The sequence below is a fragment of the Amphibalanus amphitrite genome, unplaced genomic scaffold (assembly GCF_019059575.1).
Source record: "Amphibalanus amphitrite isolate SeventyFive unplaced genomic scaffold, NRLGWU_Aamphi_draft 000140F_arrow, whole genome shotgun sequence".
Taxonomy (NCBI): Eukaryota; Metazoa; Arthropoda; class Thecostraca; order Balanomorpha; family Balanidae; genus Amphibalanus; species Amphibalanus amphitrite.
Genome location: NW_024881635.1, coordinates 212,471 through 228,304, shown reverse-complemented (window position 1 = coordinate 228,304; position 15,834 = coordinate 212,471). Strand labels below are relative to the sequence as shown.

The following is a 15,834-nucleotide window of genomic DNA, read 5'->3' as shown; positions in this document are numbered from 1 at the left end:
GAGCCCAAAAATCCGCACCGAACCGGGAACCCACAGGCAATTATAATGCAAGGGACTTAATTCATCTACTATAATTATTTCCCGTCCACTTTCAGTTTCACTTACGGCTTGAGCAACGCTCACCACGGGACCGCACCGCGTACTTGTACCTGAAGTTTGAAATAGAGCAAATAGACCAAGGCCCTAAAACATAAGGTTGGACGAAGTTTTCTACCAAAAATGTACTAGAATAGCGCACGAGTCAAAGCTATTTCCGCTGTTTCTTTACAAATATGTCGCAAACAAGCTTTTTTTGTAATAAATCATTATTTCGAAGCTAAGCGACCAGTTGCTATAAATTCAATAAGCAAATACTTATTTTTTATATAAAAGCCTAGCTTATATAGTCCAACTCTAGTTGAATAATCAAGTAGCTACTAAATTTTCCAGATGGTACACATATTGCGCACTTCAGACAAACGCGTTGCTAGGGCGTTGCTAAGGACTCTTTCGCATGTTTTGCTGCGTTTTTGTTATGAAGTGAGGGAAGTGAGATGGACAGGCTTTTTGAATTTTTTTCTGGTGTTCTAGGACCGTCTCAATTATTAAACTTGACATACTTTTCTTGCTTTTTTATCCGAGGCTTTTTCAATAATTGGTAAATTCTAGCGTCGAAATAAAAGGGCGAGCAGGCCACAGGGGTAAATGCAAGTCGACTGATAGTGAAATAAAAGGTAAAAGTGTCTGTTCCATTAGATTAGAAATTTAATGTGATGTGATGGAACATGAAGCAACAGGATCAGACGCAAGAACCACCAATTAAGAACCCAGAACCAGCAAGCGCCATGCAATCAAGAGCACCATGGTAACATTTGATTAGCTTTCAGAAAACCTTGGAAGACGCCAGACGGTGAGCAATCAAGAGATCTTACAAGACCAGTAGTTACTTGAAAATGAGAGCCGCCAGGAAAATCAGTAGATTCTTCAATGGCAACACATTTCAACATCTATCTAGCAATGATTTGCACCAGCGAGGTGCTATCATTGTGTTTTGTGTCTGTATCCCTATAAACTGCTCAAAAAATATTTGTCAATAAATAAACAAACAAACAAACAATAATGCGTCTTTTTCTACTGAAAGTAAGTCCTCCAAGTGGCAGGGGATGAATAATAGAAGGTACCTACCTAATTTATTGTCATCTATTCATTCAATTCATTGGCAATTCAGGGCATCGATCGGCAGCGCCCTTACTGCATGGTACTGCGGATCGTCAATGGGTTTCTTGATGACTCCAACTCTGACTCAGACTTTCAAAAATCAACTGACCTTGATTTCAAATGTCTGCTCTGACCGACTCCGACTCCACACTTCACAGTCCTAGCAGGTCTGCGGAGGCAATGGATTTTGGTGACTCCGACTCCGACTCTGGCCTTCAAAATCGACTCTGACTCTGACTCTGGTCAGAACTGTCGACTCCGATCGACTACAACTCCGACTACGGAACCCTGAAAGGTCTGCGGAGGGGATCGAATTTCGGTGACTGACTCAGACTCCAGCTTTTAAAATCGACTCTGACTCTGACTCGACGACTCAGGTCAGAACTGTCGACTCCGACCGACTACAACTCCGACTACGGAACCCTGAAAGGTCTGCCGAGGGGATCGAATTTCGGTGACTGACTCAGATTCCAGCTTTTAAAATCGACTCTGACTCTGACTCGACGACTCAGGTCAGAACTGTCGATTCCGACCGACTTCATGACTCCGACTCCGGAGCCCTACTGGCAGCTATCACGCCAGGAAGCTGCAAATCGTATGTTTCGTGGCGGTTTAGGGCATTAAAGTCGATAATGCGGCTGAATCGCACTATGAAACACCCTTATTGGCTGCAAGAACCACGAAAGTTAGCGCATCACCACTGGAAAACGTGACAAGTTATCCATTAATTGGCCCTGGATTTGGATAAATAACATGTTGATGATCATATTAGCACACATTTACATTATCATTTATCTCAAGGTTGCCCTTCAGGCGGCTCTAAACTATGGCAATTTCCCTATCTTCAACATGTAAATGCCCTCGGGCGTCCTCGTGGTGACGTAGGCATGGGAGTGCCAGGTTGGTAGGAACTAGACTTCGACGCCCCCTGAAATAGACGGACGCCGGTGAAAATAGGGCGCCGGAGGGCATATTGGGTCACGTGACATTCGGAACTTCTCCCCTTCGTGGGCCTTCTACAATCTACATGCTATATGTCACGTGTGAATGTCACGAGCCTTGATCAAATCGCGCCAACAAACTTTCGTATGAGTAAAAACAATGATGTCATTCCAAAGTAGCGCGCTGATTGGCAATCCAAACCAGCTGCTCGCAAATGTGACATATATAGCACACAAATCACCAGTCACCACCGCAACCAGTCTTCGTTCTAATGACGTCGTCTTCACGATAATTCCCGAGGGTCCCGAGGCGAGAATGGATTTGTTCTGCCGCAATTGTTAGTTCGTAGAGTTAATTGAAAACCTTGGTCCGTCACCGTGCGTCACCGTGGCTGACACGCATTTGTAGGGCTTTCCAAAGAACAGTCAGGGAACCCGGCAGGGAACCCGGCCGGGTAAGAAGACCAAGCGAAGTCCGCACCGCAGCAAGGTCCAAGCCAAATCCGCACCGCACAGGCCAAATCCGCACCGCACCACTCCGAAATCCGCACCAGACGAACAAGCCCGCACCGACGAGATCTCGTCGAAATTGCCATACTTTGCAGTCTGGCGCAATTGTTGGACATTTGAATATATAAAAACGATAGCACCGTCACTCAAACCTATTCCACATATCCGCCCCTTCTTTTGATGCACCCTTTCGGCACGTGTCCGGAGGTGCCTCACATCCCGTTTTCATCTTCAGCGTCCAGGCTGTCGGCAAAGCCTTGAATGGTGCTCTTCGGCTCCCGAAGTGATGCGACTTGAGTCTTCCTCAGCTCTGCGAGAGCTCAGTTGGGCAAACTAGGCGGCGGGAATCAAAATATGGAGGCATCAAAATATTGATTCTAGTGGGCGGAGCTTTGACCATATATGGGCATAGAATCAATATTTTGATTCAATTTGGGACATTCCCACCTTCAGACGACCCGTTACGGCGGAAATAACCCCCATGACGGCGAGATTTTTTGACATGTCAATACAAAAAACTTCCCTGCTTCAATTTTTCGCTGCATGGCTATCAGGGAGACACCGGTTGGTCACGTGACTCGGAAACAAAAATCAGCTGATAGAGTGGCGGAATTGTCGTAATCAAACACGAGTAATTCCGGACGATAGAGCCGCAGTATAGGAGTTTTCTTCACAACAGGCAAATATCGCAATGTTTTATCATTCTATGATAAAGAAACGTTCATAAATCATATATTTCTTCGATGATCACTGCCACAACCGACACGCACATATCGTAGCCAGCGCATAAAGCTGTGCTTTGCGATATTAAATGTAAAGAGAAGCATTCTATATCTTGCTTCAACCTTCTACTTACGCTTTTACAATTACGACAGCGACACCATACGGCCTATCGACGCTATGCAACTCCATGGAGTGTCCGGCCGCACTCTGCCGAGTGTGCCGAGATCAGAGGCGGACCATCCGGGGCACGTCCAGCTGCACTGCCCGGTCGCTGGGAGGGCGACACCTAGCGCCGCTCTGGCCGCCCGCTTCCGCGCACAACTTAGCTACCTGGCTACGCTTGTGGGAGGGGAAGGAGAAAACCAACAACAGTCTGATGAGCCAATGGAGTCTGCGAGCCGCGCCAATCAGCGCCCTTCCGCGCGGACGGGAGCTAGAGCTATTCATCTCCTTTCCTGTTTTCGCTGGTCCGCCAGTCACCAGCATCGTTCCGTGCTCTCCATCGCCGCGATTCGGCCGTGTTGTCCTTTTGTGCGTCAGCAACAACAGTGAGAGAGAGAGAGAGAGAGAGAGAGAGAGAGAGAGAGAGAGAGGGAGAGAGAGGGAGAGAGAGAGAGAGAGAGAGAGAGAGAGAGAGAGAGAGAGAGAGAGAGAGAGTCTCGGATCACGCCAGACAAGACAGGCACATGGGTATCTATTGTTTATTTACTTTCCAGTGATCGCAGGCGTTTAGTTGTTTGGAACCGGGTGTGATCAGTATTTGACGCATTTCTGTTATCTGTATGATTAAACTGAAAAAGTGAAATATATCCACTTTAATTCACATATCGCTTTTGACTCATGGCCCGGCTGCTTGATTTTGCCACAGCGTACATAGTACATACACAGCCGATCTCGGTATGTTTCTGTTCCAGAACAGCAGCTGCAGTGGACACCAAAAATGCATTCATGTTCTGACAACTTATTCCAAAGATAGGTACACATATTTTACGACGAACGTTCCAGAGAAAGTATTTTTCGCTCACAGATGCTCAGCAAGAAGCGCGCGATTGATTGCAACTAGCACGCTCACGATTTCTAATATAGCGCTGGCCAAAACCTGGCCCTTACATCCAAATATAATAATATTAATTCCAGTCTCTGTCCTATTTACTACTTATTAGCGCATCGAGAGTGAATGATACCATGGCATAGCCGTCATATTACATAGCACAAATTGCGAGACGACGTCGAGACCCGTATCGGTGTATCCTTCACATCCGGGTGTCTCGCCTCCACTCTCAATCAACCCTGACACACCATCAACCGAGCCATATCGGCTCCGACCATCTTGATCCCCGCACTGAAATCTGATGGCCGGCCCGTAATTTCATCCTATCCGTCAGCGCGCACTACACCCGAGCTCAGCCTAAAGTGCACTGTGCGGCCTTCTCCGGATGACGCCTCTGAGCATGGCGCTTGACTTGCACCTGGATGCATAGAGCCTCTTGTTCGTGTACGGCCATTATCATTTCAGGAATCGGATGGTCTCGGCGGTGGCGGCGCTGGTCACCGTGGAGCCGTTGAAGACACAGTCAGCTCGAGCACCCGCGACCAGGGACCTGTAAAGCAGCGAGTCGCGGCACATCACGACGACCGTCACGTTTCAGTCACGAAGGCCGTTATAGAAGTCACGGCGGCCGTCATATGCCAGCCGCGGCGACCATCACATAGCAGTCACGGTGACCGTCACAGGTCACGACGGTCGTCAAATACCACTACGAGCCACGGCGACAACGACTCATAGCTCATGATTAACGTTTCCTGTCGCACACTCAGCTAAAATAACATTACATTAGCCTGTACACACATTTCTCACTCGACAAATCGAAATCCGAACCTGAGACCCATCATACGTCACGACACTTGCAGCGGCACCCGCATTTAGCAGACATCCCATCCCGGCAACACAAAAAGTTCCCCCGAGCCACTCACCTATTATAGGTGAGTGGTCCTCATAAGGACGCGGCGACGGGTCACACAATGCCATTACGTCACTGACCTAGTGACGTGGTACGATACAGCATGACCTGTGGTCTGTGGACGCCTTGGACTGGTCCACACAGTTACTGACCTAGAAATGACGTGATGGTTTCTGGACAATGTGGCTGGATACAAGCGCCAAGTGGCTGGCCATCACAATGCTACTTCCTGCAGGTGACGTTCTACAGCTGGGATCGAACCACTGCCTCCTGAACCACTGCCAGCAATGAACCTGGTGAAAGATAATATGGTCAGAACTCAGAATCCAATCCACAAAGCATACCTACAATAGAAACGACAAAGCCAGCCACATGAACACAATGGCAGAATGTTATGCTAAGCTTATCATGTTTCCAAGACTTTTAGTTTCATCGACACATAAGACTGCAATTGTCTACGTTAAACTCATCACATATCTAACAAAGTACTGACTTCCTGAGAAAGCACAGAACTTGTTTAATTATCAAGCAGCCTTTGTCTCCGTATTACTCACACATTGAGCAGACGGTGGATGAGGTGATAACGGTGATTAAGCTCTGTGGAAAAGAAGAAGGAAATGAAGTCCATTTTATGCTAGAGTGTACCAAGCTAACAGAAGAAAGACAATGAAACCTAGCTCTACTGAGGCCATATGTGGAAGAACCCAACAAGGTACTGAAAGCATTCCTCTTTAACGATGATAGAAAAGAGATGGAGCAGAACAAGGATGGACTCTACCTAACAGCTCTGGAGCCCATGGAGGCTGAGGAGAAAACTGGTGACAGAGGCGGGTGACGAGGAAAGGGCTTAACCAACATCCTAAGCTTATCCTACTAATACCCTCCCACCCGACCTGTGTTTATAGGGCTACCGATGCAAAGGTGACAGCCCGACCACATCATCAGCATCAGCATCAGTCCTGTGACACTCACCAAACCCAGCTATTATGGCCATACTCCTGGGGGAGCTTTGGGCTTCCCACATAGGGTAGTTGTCTGTACAACCCGGAGCAGGATTGACCAGGATTGGCCAGAGGGGCAGGGCATGTATTTCATGATCGCTACACAAATATACTTTCTTAGTGATATAATATTTTAATAGCTAATCCTTGTCAGCTTTTGTTGATTAATTTTCACAGCATCATTTATTTCTGGTAATTCATTTCTAACGCTCATTGCTGCAAGCTCCAAAGGCACCTACCTCAATGGCCATCCGAAGCAGGGGGTTGATACGCGGAGGAGAAGAAGAGGATGGAATCGAGAGGGAGAACACCATGGAAGCGCGCAAAGAGAAAGCGGATGCACAAAATGAATCTAGGTATTAGGTTTATAAAGACTTGCGGTAGACTACATACTTCGAAGGATTGGTAATTGAGGCATGACAAATCAATAAAAACAAACAATGTACGCCTTGTAGCTTGCAACAAACTCTGCACTGGTGATTTGCATCTCAACTAAACCATAGAACAAAAACTTAAAACAAAATCACCCAACCTGGCACACGTAGCCTCTCACAATAAAACATTATAAGTGCTTACCATAATAGTTAATACCACGGGAACGGTGCGACTGAAAAAATGCCTAATGCCTTGCCTAATACCCTTGCCTAATACTACCAAGTCCGACAACAAAATCAACAAAATACACAGAAACCAAAATAAAACTGAAGAGTGTTCTCAATTAGCAAAAGAAACGCCGTTTGACCAATCAAATGCGAGCACTGGCGTTTGCTAGCGAAAGCAGTACAGAAAACTGTGCGCAACAGTGGGTGATAATCATGGTCTGCAGTTTTCAACACCAAATCTCGTAAATGCCAGAGGTCATCATGCTTTACGACTTATATCAACAAATAGACAATTGAATTTTGTTTATTATTCATCTTGAAATAGACACCGCCATAGGCTTGTTTTTTAGTAATATTTCGTTAATTTCCATAGTGTAACCTTCAGCAGAATGAATGGTAATTCATTCTAGACCAAAAAAATATATTTAAAACCTTCTAAATTGCAAGTAAATATACATATCTAGAAAGAAAATTAAATTTTGGTTATAATAAAGAACTTTCGAAAGCATATGATTGACAGTTAGACCAAGAAGCAATTATTTCGTTCAGAAATGTTGGGTTCTCAAAAATCTAAGTTCTAGACTCGGAAGTAATTTGTCAAAATGCCAGAGGTCATAGAGCTTTAAACTTTCTGATTTCTAATAGTGTAGACAATTTTGTAAATTTTGGTAAATGTTTTAGACACCGCCATAGGCTAGTTTTTGAAAAATACTACATTTAGTGGAACAGGGTGACCAAGGACACCAATGGCGGCTGTGTATTCAACATCATCTAAATTCAGTTTTTAACATTTCAAAGGCAACATAATGCACATATTCTGAAAGATAATTTAAATTTGATGTTTTCTGACCATATTGAGAACACCACATCACTGATATTAATCGATAATTTGTGGTAGAACAATGGCAGGTCCGGTAAGCTGAGAAGTTCAGCACTATGCTGATTTTGTAATTCAAGGAAACAATATTTGCCCATGATATTACTTTTTCATTTTTGATTTTAAATTTTAAAAGTAGAAAAATAATGTTGTCCCTGACAAATTCCTAAAACCTTAGAACCATTATTTTCGAAATGGCGGAGTTGGACAAAAATTTATTTTCGTTGTTACTTTACAGATTTTGATAAGCTGTGCTCTCTGTACATTAATTAAAAATATATATTTGAATAATAAAACATATTGAAATCTGTGGCATAGTTTTCTTTTTTGGACTGAAGAGGTCAGCTGAAAATAGTGGTCAATATACCTTACCCCGCGTTCGATGTCTCCCGGACGGCGAAGATTCTTCGCCGTCCGGCCAATCACGTTCCATAACCGCAGCCGGGCCCCCGCTGACCTTGGACGGGATTGGCCGGACGACGTAGAATCTTCGTCGTCCGTGAGACATCGAACGCGGGGTTAGTGTTGAAGCGGCAAACCGGTTTTACCTAGTTCTCTATATACCGTGATGGCTATCAGCCGTTTGTCGCGCGTACCTTTACGAATGGCATAAAGATTTCGCCGCCATAATTCAACAAAAACGTGCTGTTAAAACTTGCTCTGTTTACCATTAACGACGAGCCTTTGGAATTTTTTCATAATTTTGTCTAAAAGAAAATAAAAAATGCGTTATTTAGTTGTATAATTCATTTATAAGAAATATTCTTTTTCTTTGTATCTAGCCACGATTTCCGGTTCCCGCCATTTCGCGCCGGCGTCGTGGGTGTTTAGATGCAACGTAGTGCTCCCGGTTTTATTTTGTTTAAGCGACCTTTTCTGAAGTGTAAGTAACAATGGATCATATTTTAAGATACTTTGAAGTGTGTTTTTCAATTTCAGGCATGTGATCTTAACGTTTCTTACCGAAAACTCGTTTTAAGAGATGGTTTTAGGAACATGGCGCGGTAGCGACGTCAGCGGCGCGGGACGCCTTCTCACTCTTCTATTGTCTTTTTAAGCTATATTTTTTTGAAAATGAAGTCTTAGGTGTAGTATTTCAGTGAAATATGATGTCCTTTAAAAGTTATGGTATAAATTAGTTACAAGAAGCCTAATGTTTTGTCTCACATGATAGAATTGTTGGGTGGACTCATGAAATGGGGGCAGTGCATGTCCAGTATTTTACATAATTTGGATGTTTTAGCCTCTGCTTGTGTCTCACTCACCCAATTGTTGCTACAACTTTAATTTGTAGCATTTAAATTTTTAAGGGCAACTAGGTTATTGACTTGTTCCGAGTTAAGATTGAAAGGTCATAGTGCATGTTCGTGTTTGCCTTATCTAAATAGTAGGTATGTATGCTTGGCTTGTAATTGCTTCGCCCAATTTTCCTACCTATTTAATGATGCTTATTTTAAGTGTAACAAAAGCAAGTTGCTGAATGGTGTAAGCCATATTAACACTATGCGTGATCTTCAAGAAAATTACGTGTCTAATGTACGTCAGTCCAGGGAATGCTGGATAGTTAATTTTCAGGATTGTCCATGCCAAAGTTAATTTTAGAGGCCAGTTTTATCAACACAAATAGCTGCCTGCTGGAATTTTTTGCCTAAAGACTGCTTCACATATGGAGCGTTAACATGATGGGCACGTAAATGGATAGGGCTGTACCGTTCATGCTCTGTATGTGAAGTAACTTTTAGACAAAAAAAAAAATCCAGCAGCCACCTATTTTTCTGTTGGTACAACTGGCCTCAGATCTACTTTTTTGGCAGAATTTATATAACTGCATGAGATGACAGTTGTTGGCGCACCTGGTGGCATTCAGTGGAAATTTAAGTGACATTAAGTATTTAATTTTTTATTGAATATATTCTAAAATTAATAGTTGCTGAACAAGTAGATTAATAACACATATAGTTTCCTAATTTATTGTCCACAAATGTCCTAATTATTGTGTTCTGTTGTTTGCTGCAGGTCAACCAAGGATCAAACACTGGTCGTTGCGGGGATCGGCTTCAGAGGGTCAAGGATGGCGTTTTGAATCGCTGTTCAGTCGACAGGCAACTGTATGACAACGCCATCCCTGTCAACCAGAGCGTCGACCGAAGTAGGGCGGCGTTGCGCGGACCTGGCCGCACCCGACCAACCTGTGGAGTACCTGACTCGGGCTGGGCGGAGACTAACTACATCACGACCTTTTGAACTTTGATCTCGTGGCGAGAAGCAATATGACGTAAGGAAGTGTGTATGTGGCTGGCGGGGCCGAGGGTGAAATGCGCCACGTGTTATCCTGCCGGATGACGACAGCGTCACCAACCTGTCAAAGAACGAGCTGACCAAAACACAGACAGGACTGATAGCTTTTCGGTCGAGAATGTTCTGAAGATGCTGATCAGTAACCAATTGGTGACCGTTTTCAGTGGTAATATGGGATCTTGTGGTGTTCCGAAGCGACCTGCTTTGGGTGTGCACATAAGTGGCTCAACCTGACAGGATTGATGTTTTAGGTAGCCGTGCTAATCATAAACCCTATATTGAGTGTATCTGTACAAATTTTGTTTTGATGTACCTATTTGATTCGAAACCGAAAATTGCTCTTTGTAATTAGGCAACATCGAGACGTTGAGGTCATTCTCCAGACGTTTATTTGTTTTTTCTTACCTGTCCACGGTATGTCTTATTGGTTAGGTCTCAGTTTCAAATATTATTAACTGCATGTTTTGCAAATACGTAACCACATTGAATAAGAGACGTGTCCTAAAAGTGAGTATTGCTTTGCATGGGATGTGAGCATCAACGACAGGGCTTTGTGATGGCAAATGTCAATGTGTGGCAATTGCAGGGATCGTTGTGAAATGTGTTATAAATATCATCGTATTATTTGCGAATGCAAATACATCCGTGTATCATATTTTCATTCAAATTGTGCAATTTGTGCAACGGGCTTGAGTATATTGTTCGGCGAAATAACAAAGCAGGGATGTGGAGCCGTGAAAATGTCAGACGGCTTCGGCTCCAGCTCCGGCTCCGGCTCCGAGTAAAATGGTCGGGCGGGTCGGGCTTCGGTTCCGGCTCCGACTCAGTACAACTACTATACGAAGGTCAGCACGGCTCCCTTCACGCATTCCCTCGAAGGCTTGCAGCTTTGAGCAGGGAGCCAGGGTGAGTGCTGAAAATCCCTGGTCTACCGTGGGAATAAGGTCTAGAAAAAAATTACACGATCCTGTGCTGATAATATATTCATGAATTTATTGAATTTGCATTATTTGCACACAAGAAACATTCCATAAATCAATTTGAAGAGTGAAGTACGTCTGCAGAAAGTCAGTTCGCAGAATCAATATATTGATAAACCAGCTGATTTCAGAATCAAAATAATGATTAGCCAGCTGTTTGCGGAATCAAAATATTGATTCTCGCCGGGATTAGCCGCCGTGATGAATCAATATCTTGATTATTTTCAAGACGCTTTCCTAAACTAACCAAAGAGGTTAGGGCTATTGTTTCGTGCCTGGCGGGTAGCTTCAACGTTGCTCTTCATTTTGTGAAGAAACTATCTTGAAATTGTAGCCGGTTGCTGAAGAATTGACGTTTCTGTGATGATCTGCACGTATGCCCATATATGGTCAAAGCTCCGCCCGCCTCCATATTTTGATTCCCGCCGCCTAGTTTGCCCAACTGAGCTACCTACTGACCAAAACCAGAAGTAAAGCGGTGACAGATCGGGGCTTTGCGCTGGCCAGAGGCGGGCGGCGAGGCAGCTGATTTTTCGGCGCAGGAACTTCTAATCCAGCCAGTTCCTGGTGGTTACAGCCATTATAGTGGCTGTTTTTGATAACTTGTAAGGCCTTGGCTATTTCTGATGTTAAAATTAGCTTCTTGTTATCTTCAAAGACCCCCAAAAAGACCCCGACCTTTGTAACGGTTTCCGCCGAGAGGTGGGGACCCCGTCTTTTTTTTTGGACTGGGACCGGCATCGAAGGAACCCTTTTAAACCTCTCAAGAAGCCCTTTGAACCTTTTATAATCTGGAACGTAGCGAGGTGAGAGAATAAACGTTTCATGAAAAGTCGGCATACGGTTTCAATGTTTCTGATGGCACCAAAGGTAAGTGTAATTCACCCCTCCTGTTGCGGTGTAAATAACCTGTTCTTGTTCTGCATAAGGAAAAAAGCGACTAGTAACTTTGGCCTCCTGCCCTCGCTCCGTATGAGTGTAAAATATATCTTAAATGGACAAAGCATAAATGTCCAAAAATTTGCAACAAAGCCACGTGCGCAACCATGTGATTTGCACATTTTATATAACTTTAATAGCCATTTACTTTTTGACACTTTTAGTGAAACACCCTGTACAAACGCGCGGCTAATACGAGCCGGCATACGCCGAACCGCGATTCTGGCCAAACATGGTCTCGGAAAGGAGGTCAAATGTCATTTGGGTCAGGGTCAACACATGAAAAATCTAGGGTAGGTAGGTGTAAAATTGATCAACGCGAGGGTGCTGAAAGTTACGTCGCGATCAGCCACTTTTACGCGAGTTATTCGCGAAAAAAAACCTTAGGGGGTGCATCATCAACCCCTCCCCCCTGTGCCGGCGAGGGTTAAAACTTTTTGTGAGCGAATTCACGTAATGAAGAAGAATAATGGCATAATCTAGATACTACAGCAGCCAATAGATGGCTTAGGACAGGCACATGAGCCTACTTAAATCTTGTCCGACAGAAGCAGGCAACAGTTCCGATTACATATGTATATGCTATGCATATTGCGGAAGGGACACTTTTCGGCCTCGAAAGATACGAATTCATACGTCATAGTAACATATTTCTGTTGTGGTCAGTTTGCGTAAAAATTGAGCACCGGGTGATTACCGAGCTATTGTTCTATCCAAATTTTCTGATTCATACTCGCTTAGGGTTATCGTGCAGGTAAAGAGGGCCCGCTCAGCAGAATGTGTATGAAATATGGAGAGATTCTGAAAAATGAGTGGGGGCCCGCACACTATAGGGGGCCCGCTTTGGAGGCGATGACCCCCCGAAACGAAATCCTGGCTGCGCCACTGCGTCTCTAGTACGTCTCTATCAAAAGTTATAGCAAAAACTGCTGGTGACCTCATGACCTGCGATGACCTCAGGGGCACACGGGTACAATTTTCCGATTGTGTGTCATGTTTACCTATAAACTAATGTTTGAGGGTGTTAAAAGAATGGCATTCGTCCAAAAGTGGTGCATTTCAATTTTCCGCAAAATTCACCTGATCTTAGGTCACAGACATCGTAATTCCGAAAAAAAACATGTTATACATAATGTTACTGTTATCAATTGCTGGAAGTTTCACAGCGATCGCTCAGTCGGTGTAGCTACAGCGAGCCTTTGAACTTTTTCCGAGGTAAGAAGGTCACTTGACGTGACCTGGTGACCTGACCTTGAACGACCAGGGTCTGAAATTTTCACATGTGCGGAAAAATGTATGAACCGGTGTACCAAAGCGTCGCCGTTTTTGAGATATTCTCGAAAATCCTGAGGGAGGGGGGAGGGGGGGGGGCGTGAAAACGCCCCCTCCTCCCCCACCAGCACCGCGCGGGGTTCAAATTAGTTCAGTCACAACCAAGATATTACAACCAAACTTTGCCATGACATCAAAATATGTCAAACGTCGATACTACCAAAATTTCATGTATTTTGCATGAATATTTTAGAAATGATACGACTTCGAAGTTCGAACGTGTTTAACCCTATTCCTGGCGGGCTCCGCCGGGACAAGAAACTGGCGGGGGGGGCCGATTCGGCCCCCCCCCCCTGAGATCTCGAGAACGAAGCAAGATAGCGACAAACGGTAAACGGCATCGGATACGCACGGTCAAGATCTACAATTTTTACTAAGGTCATTTTCAGGTCAGGTCAAAGATGACGTCACAGGGGTCGAAAAAGTCAAAATGGCGGCGCTAGATATGGAGAGTTTTTCTCGAATAACTTTCGAATTAGTCAAGATAGGAACAAACTAAGGGCATCATCGTGATCCTCTCGTCAATCCGCATCGAATGATATATATGTTGACCTCGAAAGGTCAAGGTCAAAGGTTGACCTCAGGTCACGTGACCTCGAGGTCATCATGTATATCATTCGATGCGTCTTGACGAGCTGAACACAATGAGACCATTCACGCGTCTGTATCTTGTTCCTGTACGGAGTTATTGGCCAAAAACCTTTGGTGACCTTTGATGACGTCACATGACCTCACAGCTGCCCAACAGCAAAACAGACCTCAAGGTAGTGAAGGTTGATCGTATATGAAGTCATGTATGGTATATGGGGCCATTCCGACCCGTTTTAGTGGTAAAAACAGGGAGTTGATTTTTCCCCCATTGACTTATAATGGGGAGGTCGCGAAACTGACCTGACCTTAGGTCACCGATATCAAAATTCCGAGATATACAAATTGCACATACTGGTACCCTAACTAAAGCCTGAAGAGAAGAAATTGATCGGTCAAAAACTCTAGCTCTGGCGTGATTGCAAACTTTTCTGAGGTAGGGTCACCAAACCGCCTCTGGTGACCTGACCTGAGGTCAAATCAACTTAAAATTTTCAGACATGTTGCGTAGAAGCCTTTTAGGAAAAGTCAGAAAATTTGAGCTTCCTAGCTCAACGCGTTTGGGAGAAATAACCAAAAAACCTCAGGGGGGGGCTCCTGAGGCCCCCCCCGCCAGGAATAGGGTTAATGGGTCAGGTCGATATCTGGTCAGGTCAATGCAAAAGAGCAAAAAAACTAAAAAGTACCTCATGATGTGCTTAGTTTGCATGAAAACACTAATGCGTTCATGTATGCTAACGCTAAACCTTAGTCTAGAAAAATCTGAAGGCCTTCAAAAACGAGCTCGCTACATTCCACGAAAAGAGTCCAACGCTGTCCAAATTCCAATATGCACATTGCACACTATAGTTTCCCTGAAAGACGGACGTATTTGGCCATACCCTCGAAAACTGAGATGATTACGTACAGTCACATTCAGTTGTTCCCGATCTCGACATTTTGTTTTCATAAATCGGCGCATACCTCGCGAACGAGGCAGGCTTGAGTCCACATTGGGACTTGGGCGACTGATTTGTATGCAGGCATCAGTAAAATCCTTTTTGAAAGGATTGCATTCCCAATCCACATTCCTATCGGAGTCCCGAAGTGGATTGCATTCCCACCCGCAATCCCCTTTTTTCACTTGGATGCAAGGCCATCTATAAAAGGTACAGTCTGTCTTAAAAGTACCGCGCAAAGTGACGGTGGATCCATCAACCCTAACCGAGGAAGGGCCTGTGTTAATTTGAAAGTCACCGAATCAATTGACCTGGGGAATGGACGAGGATATCCATTGTTTCGGTGACTCAAATCCAGCAGTCCTTCCTCGGTCAGGCTTGATGGATCCACTGTTACTTTGCGCGGTACTTTTAAGACAGACTGTACAGTCACTCTCCCGCCGACCAATCAGAGACAGATCCTGAGTGACGTCACCCCTGATGCTCGATAGGGGTAGGTACTCCATTCCTTTACAACGTAAAAATGACTAACTTCATTTGAAGATTGTTGGTGACACTCTACACATATCGCTCAACCATTGATGTCATTGGAAGGTCCAACTAATTTTCTAGCGATAAAAAAGAGCAGCAATATGCTAAGAAATGACCGGTTTTGAAGATATAGACGATTTAAAAACCCTCTGCAGTTGAAGGAAAGCAACGTAAAAACGCATCGAGCTTATATTTTTACTATGAATAAGTCATTTTTCAGTAAGTTTTTAGATATGGTATCGGTTTATTCAACAACTTTATTACAATGTTTTTATTACTTGGAACTTTATTTCAAAATAATATTTTCAAAAATGGCAACTGTTGGCAAGTAGCTTTGAAGCGATTGTGGCGCGCCGCGCCATTATTGTCTTGAGGCCCCCATATGATGTCATCAAAAGTGGAGTGACATGGGCCTG

General features: G+C 44.3%; 1 protein-coding gene and 2 long non-coding RNA genes across 3 annotated transcripts in view; 1 reads left to right on the top strand and 2 right to left on the bottom strand.

Moving 5' to 3' along the window:
• LOC122382471 (squamous cell carcinoma antigen recognized by T-cells 3-like) overlaps positions 1 to 151 on the bottom strand; it is a 32,733-nt gene extending 32,582 nt beyond the window's left edge. Inside the window, exon 1 of the mRNA XM_043367841.1 lies at positions 106 to 151. The gene's annotated coding sequence lies outside the window, so the exon portion shown is untranslated. The remainder of the gene's footprint in view (positions 1 to 105) is intronic.
• A 3,906-nt stretch (positions 152 to 4,057) lies between these two features.
• Positions 4,058 to 7,313, bottom strand: LOC122382470. The gene is made up of 4 exons (XR_006256689.1): positions 6,910 to 7,313; positions 5,887 to 5,929; positions 5,485 to 5,625; positions 4,058 to 4,972 (listed from the first exon to the last, which is right to left on the bottom strand). It is a non-coding gene; the product is annotated as an uncharacterized LOC122382470 (long non-coding RNA).
• Positions 7,314 to 8,393: 1,080 nt separating this feature from the next.
• Positions 8,394 to 10,765, top strand: LOC122382469. Its single transcript, XR_006256688.1, has 2 exons — positions 8,394 to 8,695; positions 9,829 to 10,765. It is a non-coding gene; the product is annotated as an uncharacterized LOC122382469 (long non-coding RNA).
• Positions 10,766 to 15,834: the final 5,069 nt, after the last annotated feature.